The following is an 11,007-nucleotide window of genomic DNA, read 5'->3' on the forward strand; positions in this document are numbered from 1 at the left end:
CGTTCGCACTACCCTGAGAGAAGATTTTAAGATTATGCAATCTTTCCGCATATTATTATTATTATTATTATTATTATTATTATTATTATTATTATTATTATTATTATTATTATTATTATTATTATTCAGAAAATGAACCCCATTCATATGGAACAAGCCCACCACACGCAGGGGCCACTGACTTGAAAATTCAAGCTTCCAAAGAAGATGGAGTTCATTAGAAAGGAATAACAGAAGGTAATGGAAAATACAGAAGGAAGAAATCACTTATAAAAAAAATAAAATTAACAATTTAATAAACAGAAACAACATGTAAGTAAACTATTGAAATACAAGGAGAATTGTATTAGGGTGCGACATTTTACAAAGTGAAAACCAAAAGATCCAATTTATTTCCGTAGGCATTCAGGCTTATGGAAGATGCATCTCAATGTGGAACAGGAGAAAATGATGATAAATGAACAGACAGTGGATGTTGCGTCAACATTTCAAGCGTGGAATCGATTCTGGAACAACTTCTCGCAAGTGTGTCGCAAGAATTAGGGATTATTGAGAAAGATCACTAGATGCCTCACGCAGAAAGCAAGGGGATACATTACCAGGGAAAGAAAGGATTATTGAGAAACGTGACTGGATATCATCCTCAGAAAACAAAGAAGTATTATTGGTACAAAATTTTCATTTATACTGTAAAGATTTGGAATCAAAATTTGTGTAAACAAAAAATATTGTAAGAAATACACTGCCAAAATAATTATTTAATACGAATAATATTCTTGGTACAAATTTTGTCATTTATTGTAACGATTTCGAATCAAATTTTGCGTAAACAAAAATTGTTGAAAGACATACTGCCAAATTGTTTTAATATGAGTAATATTTTCGGTACAAAATTTTTCATTTATTACGAAAATTAGAATCAAACTTTAGAAACAAAAAATGTTATAAGAAATATGCCGCCAAATTATTTAACAAGAATAATATTCTTGGTATAATATTTTCATTTATTTTGAAAATTTTGAATCAAATTTTGCTGAAACGCAAAATGTTACACTAATAATTTTGCCAGGTTATCAACTTTTTGAGAATTAATTTCAGTATCAACTATGGATATGGGAGCTTAAAAACACCTTAAGTTGTTTTATGAACATCAATACCTGAGCAAAAAACAGTAGAAGAAAAAAAAAACAAGCATCGAAGCCAATTACCATAGGTAGTATTTCCTGTGTTCTTAGGCGTTCCCAAAGTATGAAACTTGAATCAACAAAAATTCTGGGATTTTCGAAGCATAAACAAATAAATAACAAGTAAAAAATGCGCCGAAGTTTCTTCGGCGCAACCGAGTTTTCTGTGCAGTCGCTACTACAGCGTGTAATCAAGGCCACCGGAGATAAATCTATATTTCGGTGTTCTCGGTATAATGTATGAGCCGCAGCCCATGAAACTCTCAGCCGGCCGTAATGGCCTGTGTTGCTGCGTTGCCAGAAGCACGATCATGGCTAACTTTAACCTTAAATAAAATAAAAACCATTGAGGCTAGAGGGCTGCCATATTTGATATGTTTAATGACTGGAGGGTGGATGATCAACATGCCAATTTGCAGCCATCTAGCCTCAGTAGTTTTTAAGATCTGAGGCCGGACAGAAAAGTGCGGACAGAAAAAAGTGTGAACAGAATAAAGTGCAGACAGACAGACAGACAAAGCCTGCACAATAGTTTTCTTTTACAGAAAACTAAAAAATCGAGTACAAGAAAACAAAAATGTAGTACACAAAGGCAATCGAATTCCCCACAAACAAACGATTTAGTAAAAAATGTATATACAAAGATACGTAAACAAAGATATACAACAAAGACATATGAATTGTGACTATTCGCCGTACCCAGCTGTGGTCACGTGGTGTGGTAGCTTCCCTTGCAGAAAAATCTGAGTCATGGGCACATCATGATCGATTTGGAAACTCCGGTCATTTTTCGTTACTCCTCTTGGCAAGGTTGGATGAAGTCTAATATTTTATGTCGCGGTGTCTTTCCTTATGTTACTGAGAACGAGTAAAATGTTAAAAGATTATTTTATATTTTTACGCTGCCTTCGTTAACGCATTTCAGATTCTTGACTAAATTGGTAAGATAATCAATTCGAATTGTGGCTGTCAAGATCATCCGGCATAGATAATGGATAACTCTTCTTTTATAAATCTGTTAAAATTTATAGAATAAACTATTTGGCAGTTGTGCCTGTCAAGGTCATCCTGCATAAATAATAAAAAAGACCATTCTTCTGTGAAAAATAATAATTAAAAGTATTCCACCAGAAGAAGGATAGCTTTTTTTTATAAATAACCACTTTAAGTAAACACTCAAGTAATTAAATAGTAATTCTGCGAAAAAATAATTATCGATTACCGTTTCTTGCAACCTGAAAGCGTTTCTCCATTGGAAAGATTTTCGAAAATAATCAGTTTACATGAATGCTCACTTATCTCGTTATGTATGGCTATCATTTCACATACCCGCAGGTAATTCAGCTTTTGAAGCTGACTGATAAGTGAGATTCACCCTGACGAATTATGCTTGCATGCAGTCGGGAGATGCAACAAATCACACTCCAACTGAGGAGAAAGATCGAGTAGATGCGATTACCTTGATAACTATATATGTGTGTGTGTGTCTCTACCATAACTTTCGAAGTTTTGTGTGTACGATAACTTTCGAATTTTGTGTGTACGATAGCTTTCGAATTTTTGTGTGTACGATAACTTTCGAATTTTTGTGTATGATAACTCTCGATTTTTTTAGGTGTACGATAACTCGATTTTTTTGTGTGTACAATAACTCGAATTTTGTTGTGTACTATAACTGTCAAATTTTGGTGTGTACGATTACTTTCGAATTTCATTGTGTACGATAACTTTAGAATTTTTATGTGCACGATAACTTTCGAATTTTGGTATGTACCATAATTTTCGAATTTTTTGTTATGATAACTTACAAATTTTGGCAAGACTGTTGCCACTAATGAAGAATTATTTCACTTCCAAATAAAACCTCACATATTATGTGGTCCGTGCATGTCCAAAAATAAGGAGACCCCTCCAGGAACAATACCTGAATTATAGAGTTCGCCAACACAGCGCCATTTCGGAAATATAAATAGACATTTGGAATTCTCTCTCTTCGTCTATTTCTCCTTACCTTTCGTGGTTAAACCCACCAATTCTCCCTTCCTTTTTCCTTCCTCTTGTATTATTCAGGCCTGGGCTACTTATGGGCATTAGGCTGTCCTTCTCTTTTGCAAGGGTTCTTCATTGAATAGCATTTCTTCCCTTCTTTCCTTTTTCTAGCATTCTTCATGCCTGGGCTAATGAGGGACATCAGGCTAGCTTTCCCTTGACAGGACTTCTCTTTTATAAAGCTTACAAATAATCCGTACGGTACATTATCCTTCATGCATGATCCTTGTCTTATCTGCCCTTCTTTGTTCTAGTTTCTCAATGGCTTTCCAGACTAGAGTTAAATTTAAATATTATATTTATTTAAATAAAATAAAAATCTCATTTTATTCAAAAGATAATCTCATATTGCTCCGTCACTATAATCATATTAATATGATATCCCCAGTATCGTTTGATTGTTTTTTATGCCTTATCATACGATATATCTTAGGATTACTATCCACTCTTGACAAAGGATCATCACTCCCCTTCGCCACAAAACCGATTCCTTCCTTGAAACGCATCCTCGTCGTTCGCCCGGCTCTTTTAAAGCTCACTTCCTCTTCAAACTGCTTATTCTTTCAGGGATACTCGAGGCCTTAAAAGATAAAAGATTTCAATAAAGCATTTTGCCGAAATCGTAGAGCCACGATATCAGATGCAAACAGTCATAAATTGGACGCTCTTTCTTCCCTCTTCCCATCACTAAATTGTTTATTCAACCTTGTTTATTCCCGAGAGATTCCACTTGGCGTCACGGTTATTGGAATTTCTAAGGTTGGCTCAAAAGAGCGAATATTCCCTCCCTCCTTGGCCAAATGGCTTATTTAACGCCGGAGGGGGGAGCTGTTTTAAAGTATCATAGGATAATATAATATCAACTCACTTTACTTCTGCGGTAGGTATTAGGAGTAAGCCATCAGGTCGTTGTACTTTGCCTGTGATATAAAATGGATTATTTTATTGAAAGTGCTATAACCTGAATAGCTTACTCTCTCTCTCTCTCTCTCTCTCTCTCTCTCTCTCTCTCTCTCTCTCTCCCCCGAGTTTTTATTGAAAGTATATGGCCTGATCAACTTACCTATCTCTCTCTCTCTCCCTCTCTTCGCCCCGGAGTTTTTATTGAAAGTATATGGCCTGATCAGCTTACCTATCTCTCTCTCTCTCTCTCTCTCCTCTTTTTTATTGAAAGTACCATAACCCCCCACCTCTCTCTCTTCTCTAGAGTTTTTATTGAAAGTACTCCTCTCTCTCGAGTGTTATTGAAAGTACTATAGCCTTACCAGCTAACACCTCTCCCTCTCTCTCCCCTCGAGTTTTTATTGAAAGTACCATAACCTTACCAGCTAACCCCCCGCCTCTCTCTCTCTCCTCTCCCTTCTCTCGAGTTTTTATTGAAAGTACCATAACCTTACCAGCTAACCCCTAACCCCTGCCTCTCTCTCTCTCTCTCTCCCTTCTCTAGAGTTTTTATTGAAAGTACCATAACCTTACCAGCTAACCTCCCACCCTCTCTCTCGCCTCTCTCTCTCCCTCCTCGAGTTTTTATTGAAAGTACCATAACCTTAACAGCTAACCCCCTTCCTCTCTCTCTCTCTACCATAACCTCTCCTTCCTCTCTCTCGAGTTTTTATTGAAAGTACCATAACCTTACCAGCTAACCCTCGCCTCTCTCTCTCTCCTCTCGAGTTTTTATTGAAAGTACCATAACTTTACCAGCTGAAACCCCGCCTCTCTCTCTCTCTCTCCTCTCCCTCCTCTCGAGTTTTTATTGAAAGTACCATAACCTTACCAGCTAACCCCCCTAACCCTGCCTCTCTCTCTCTCCTCTCCTCCTCTCCTCCTCTCGAGTTTTTATTGAAAGTACCATAACCTTACCAGCTAACCCCCCTCTCTCTCTCTCTCTCCTCTTCTTCTCTCTAGAGTTTTTATTGAAAGTACCATAACCTTACCAGCTAACCCCTCGCCTCTCTCTCTCTCCTCTCGAGTTTTTTATTGAAAGTACCATAACCTTACCAGCTAAAACCCCGCCTCTCACTCTCTACGCTCCCTCCTCTCGAGTTTTTATTGAAAGTACCATAACCTTACCAGCTAACACCCCTTTCTCTTTCTCTCCTCTCTCCCTCCTCTCGAGTTTTTATTGAAAGTACCATAACCTTACCAGCTAACCCCTGCCTCTCTCTCCTCTCTCCTCCTTCTCTCGAGTTTTTGATTGAAAGTAACATAACCTTACCAGCTAACCCCTGCCTCTCTCTCTCTCTCCCTCCCTCTCCTCTAGAGTTTTTATTGAAAGTACCATAACCTTACCAGCTAACCCCTCGCCTCTCTCTCTCTCCTCACAAGTTTTTATTGAAAGTACCATAACCTTACCAGCTAAACCCCCGCCTCTCTCTCTCTCCTCTCCCTTCTCTCGAGTTTTTATTGAAAGTACCATAACCTTACCAGCTAACCCCCCGCCTCTCTCTCTACACTCGAGTTTTTATTGAAAGTACCATAACCTTACCAACTAACCCACCGCCTCTCTCTCTCTCTCCCTCCTCCCCTCTCTCCTCCTCTCCTTCTCTCGAGTTTTATTGAAAGTACCATAACCTTACTAGCTAACCCCTGCCTCTCTCTCTTTTTATTGAAAGTACCCCTCTCCCTCCCCTGAGTTTTTATTGAAAGTACCATAACCCTAGCCTCTCTCTCTCTCCTCTCCCTCCTCTCGAGTTTTTATTGAAAGTACCATAACCTTACCAGCTAACCCCTCGCCTCTCTCTCTTTCTTCTCGAGTTTTCATTCAAAGTACCATAACCTTACCAGCTAAACCCCCGCCTCTCTCTCTCTCTCTCTCCTCTCCCTCCTCTCGAGTTTTCATTGAAAGTACCATAACCTTACCAGCTAACCCCCTGCTCTCTCTCTCTCTCCTCCCTCCTCCTCTCGAGTTTTTATTGAAAGTACCATAACCTTACCAGCTAACCCCTCCTCCTCTCGAGTTTTTATTGCCTCTCTCTCTCTCTCTCTACCTCCTCTCGAGTTTTTATTGAAAGTACCATAACCTTACCAGCTAACCCCTGCCTCTCTCTCTCTCCTCTCCCTCCTCTCGAGTTTTTATTGAAAGTACCATAACCTTACCAGCTAACCCCCTGCCTCTCTCTCTCCCTCTCCCTCCTCTCGAGCTTTTATTGAAAGTACCATAACCTTACCAGCTAACCCCTGCCTCTCTCTCTCTCTCTCTCTCCCTCCTCCCTCCTCCCTCGAGTTTTTATTGAAAGTACCATAACCTTACCAGCTAACCCCCTGCCTCTCTCTCTCTCTCCTCTCCCTCCTCTCGAGTTTTTATTGAAAGTACCATAACCTTGCCAGCTAACCCCCCGCCTCTCTCTCTCTCCTCTCCCTCCTCTCGAGTTTTTATTGAAAGTACCATAACCTTACCAGCCAACCCCTCGCCTCTCTCTCTCTCCTCTAGAGTTTTTATTGAAAGTACCATAACCTTACCAGCTAACCCCTGCCTCTCTCTCTCTCTCTCTCTCTCCCTCCTCTCGAGTTTTTTATTGAAAGTACCATAACCTTACCAGCTAACCCCTGCCTCTCTCTCTCTCCTCTCCTCTCCCTCCTCTCGAGTTTTTATTGAAAGTACCATAACCTTACCAGCTAACCCCTGCCTTTCCTTCTCTCTCCTCTCCTCCTCTCGAGTTTTTTATTGAAAGTACCATAACCTTACCAGCTAACCCCTGCCTCTCTCTCTCTCCTCTCCTCCTCTCGAGTTTTTATTGAAAGTACCATAACCTTACCAGCTAACCCCCTCCTCTCTCTCCTCCTCCCCTCCTCTCTCGAGTTTTTATTGAAAGTACCATAACCTTACCAGCTACCCCTGCCTCTCTCTCTCTCTCCTCTCCTCCTCTCGAGTTTTTATTGAAAGTACCATAACCTTACCAGCCAACCCCTCGCCTCTCTCTCTCTCCTCTAGAGTTTTTATTGAAAGTACCATAACCTTACCAGCTAACACCCTGCCTCTCTCTCTCTCTCCTCTCCCTCCTCTCGAGTTTTTATTGAAAGTACCATAACCTTACCAGGTAACCCCCTGCCTCTCTCTCTCTCTCCTCTCCCTCCTCTCGAGTTTTTATTGAAAGTACCATAACCTTACCAGCTACCCCCTGCCTCTCTCTCTCTCTCTCCTCTCCCTCCTCTCGAGTTTTTATTGAAAGTACCATAACCTTTACCAGCTAACCCCCACCTCTCTCTCTCTCCTCTCCCTTCTCTCGAGTTTTTATTGAAAGTACCATAACCTTACCAGCTAACCCCCTCTCCTCTCTCTCTCGCTCCTCTCCTCCTCTCGAGTTTTTATTAAAAGTACCATAACCTTACCAGCTAACCCCCTGCCTCTCTCTCTCTCTCTCCTCTCCCTCCTCTCGAGTTTTTATTGAAAGTACCATAACCTTACCAGCTAACCCCCATCTCTCTCTCTCTCCTCCTCCCTTCTCTCGAGTTTTTATTGAAAGTACCATAAACATACCAGCTAACCCCTGCCTCTCTCTCTCTCCTCTCCCTTTCTCTCGAGTTTTTATTGAAAGTACCATAACCTTACCAGCTGACCCTCATTCTAGAAGAGGAGAGAGAGAGAGAGAGAGAGAGTTTTTATTGAAAGTACCATAACCTTACCAGCTAACCCCACTCTCTCTCTCTCTCTCGCCTCTCCCTCCTCTCGAGTTTTTATTGAAAGTACCATAACCTTACCAGCTAACCCCTGCCTCTCTCTCTCTCTCCCTCCTCTTGAGTTTTTATTGAAAGTACCATAACCTTACCAGCTAACCCCCGCCTCTCCCTCTCTCCCTCTCCCTCCTCTCGAGCTTTATTGAAAGTACCATAATCTTACCAGCTAACTCCCCGCCTCTCTCTCTCTCCCTCCTCTTCCTCCTCTCGAGTTTTTATTGAAAGTACCATAACCTTACCAGCTAACCCCCCGCCTCTCTCTCTCTCCTCTCGAGTTTTTATTGAAAGTAACATAACCTTACCAGCTAACCCCTGCCTCTCTCTCTCTCTCTCCCTTCTCTCAGTTTTTATTGAAAGTACCATAACCTTACTAGCTAACCCCCGCCTCTCTCTCTCTCCTCTCCCTTCTCTCGAGTTTTTATTGAAAGTACCATAACCTTACCAGCTAACCCCCCGCCTCTCTCTCTCTCCTCTCCCTTCTCTCGAGTTTTTATTGAAAGTACCATAACCTTACCAGCTAACCCCCCGCCTCTCTCTCTCTCTCTCCTTCTTCTCTCGAGTTTTTATTGAAAGTACCATAACCTTACCAGCTAAACCCCCGCCTCTCTCTCTCTCTCTCTCTCTCTCTCCTCTTCCTCCTCTCGAGTTTTTATTGAAAGTACCATAACCTTACCAGCTAACCCCTCGCCTCTCTCTCTCCTCTCCCTCCTCTCGAGTTTTTATTGAAAGTACCATAACCTTACCAGCTAACCCCCCCCTCTCTCTCTCTTCTCTCTCTCTCCTCCCTCCTCTCTCGAGTTTTTATTGAAAGTACCATAACCTTACCAGCTAACCCCCGCCTCTCTCTCTCTCCTCTCCCTCCTCTCGAGTTTTTATTGAAAGTACCATAACCTTAACCAGCTAACCCCCGCCTCTCTCTCTTTCTCTCTCTCCTCTCCCTCCTCTCGAGTTTTTATTGAAAGTACCATAACCTTACCAGCTAACCCCCATTCTCTCTCTCCTCTCCCTCCTCTCGAGTTTTTATTGAAAGTACCATAACCTTACCAGCTAACCCCCCGCCTCTCTCTCTTTCTCTCTCTCTCCTCTCCCTCCTCTCGAGTTTTTATTGAAAGTACCATAACCTTACCAGCTAAACCCCCGCCTCTCTCTCTCTCTCTCTCTCTCTCCTCTCCCTCCTCTCGAGTTTTTATTGAAAGTACCATAACCTTACCAGCTAAACCCCCTGCCTCTCTCTCTCTCCTCTCCCTCCTCTCGAGTTTTTATTGAAAGTACCATAACCTTACCAGCTAACCCCCTGCCTCTCTCTCTCTCCTCTCCCTCCTCTCGAGTTTTTATTGAAAGTACCATAACCTTACTAGCTAACCCACCGCCTCTCTCTCTCTCTCTCTCTCTCTCTCTCCTCTCCCTCCTCTCGAGTTTTTATTGAAAGTACCATAACCTTACCAGCTAACCCCCTGCCTCTCTCTCTCTCCTCTCCCTCCTCTCGAGTTTTTATTGAAAGTACCATAACCTTACCAGCCTCTCTCTGTCTCCTGTCGAGTTTTATTGAAAGTACCATAACCTTACTAGCTAACCCACCGCCTCTCTCTCTCTCTCTCCTCTCCCTCCTCTCGAGTTTTCATTGAAAGTACCATAACCTTACCAGCTAACCCACCGCCTCTCTCTCTCTCTCCTCTCCCTTCTCTCGAGTTTTTATTGAAAGTACCATAACCTTACTAGCTAACCCCTGCCTCTCTCTCTCTCTCCTCTCCCTTCTCTCGAGTTTTATTGAAAGTACCATAACCTTACCAGCTAACCCCCATGCCTCTTTCTCTCTCCTCTCCTCCTCTCGAGTTTTTATTGAAAGTACCATAACCTCTACCAGCTAACCCCCTTCCTCTCTCTCTCTCCTCTCCCTTCTCTCGAGTTTTTATTGAAAGTACCATAACCTTACCAGCTAAACCCCCTCTCCTCTCTCTCTCTCTCTCTCTCTCCTCTTCCTCCTCTCGAGTTTTTATTGAAAGTACCATAACCTTACCAGCAGCTAAACCCCTTTTGCCTCTCTCTCTCTCTCCCTCCTCCTCTCGAGTTTTTATTGAAAGTACCATAACCTTACCAGCTAACCCCTGCCTCTCTCTCTTTCTCTCTCTCTCTCTCCTCCCTCTCGAGTTTTTATTGAAAGTACCATAACCTTACCAGCTAAACCCCCCTCTCTCTCTCTCTCTCTCTCTCTCTCTCCTCCCCTCCTCTCGAGGTTTTATTGAAAGTACCATAACCTTACCAGCTAAACCCCCGCCTCTCTCTCTCTCTCTCTCTCTCTCTCTCTCTCTCTCTCTCTCTCTCCCTCCTCTCGAGTTTTTATTGAAAAAGTACCATAACCTTACCAGCTAAACCCCCTGCCTCTCTCTCTCTCTCTCTCCCCTTCTCTCGAGTTTTTATTGAAAGTACCATAACCTTACCAGCTAAACCCCAGCCTCTCTCTCTCTCCTCTCCCTCCTCTCGAGTTTTTATTGAAAGTACCATAACCTTACCAGCTAACCCCTGCCTCTCTCTCTTTCTCTCTCTCCTCTCCCTTCTCTCGAGTTTTTATTGAAAGTACCATAACCTTACCAGCTAAACCCCGCCTCTCTCTCTCTCTCTCTCTCTCTCCCCTCCTCTCGAGTTTTTATTGAAAGTACCATAACCTTACCAGCTAAACCCCCTGAATATATCTCTCTCTCTCTCTCTCTCTCTCTCTCTCCCTCCTCTCGAGTTTTTATTGAAAGTACCATAACCTTACTAGCTAAACCCCTGCCTCTCTCTCTCTCTCCTCTCCCTTCTCTCTGAAGTAGAGTTTTTATTGAAAGTACCATAACCTTACCAGCTAAACCCCCCTCTCCTCTCTCTCTCTCTCTCTCTCTCTCCTCTTCCTCCTCTCGAGTTTTTATTGAAAGTACCATAACCTTACCAGCTAAACCCCCGCCTCTCTCTCTCTCCTCTCGAGTTTTTATTGAAAGTACCATAACCCTACCAGCTAACCCCCCGCCTCTCTCTCTTTCTCTCTCTCTCTCCTCTCCCTCCTCTCGAGTTTTTATTGAAAGTACCATAACCTTACCAGCTAAACCCCCGCCTCTCTCTCTCT

The sequence above is a fragment of the Macrobrachium rosenbergii genome, chromosome 59, assembly GCF_040412425.1.
Source record: "Macrobrachium rosenbergii isolate ZJJX-2024 chromosome 59, ASM4041242v1, whole genome shotgun sequence".
Lineage (NCBI taxonomy): Eukaryota > Metazoa > Arthropoda > Malacostraca > Decapoda > Palaemonidae > Macrobrachium > Macrobrachium rosenbergii.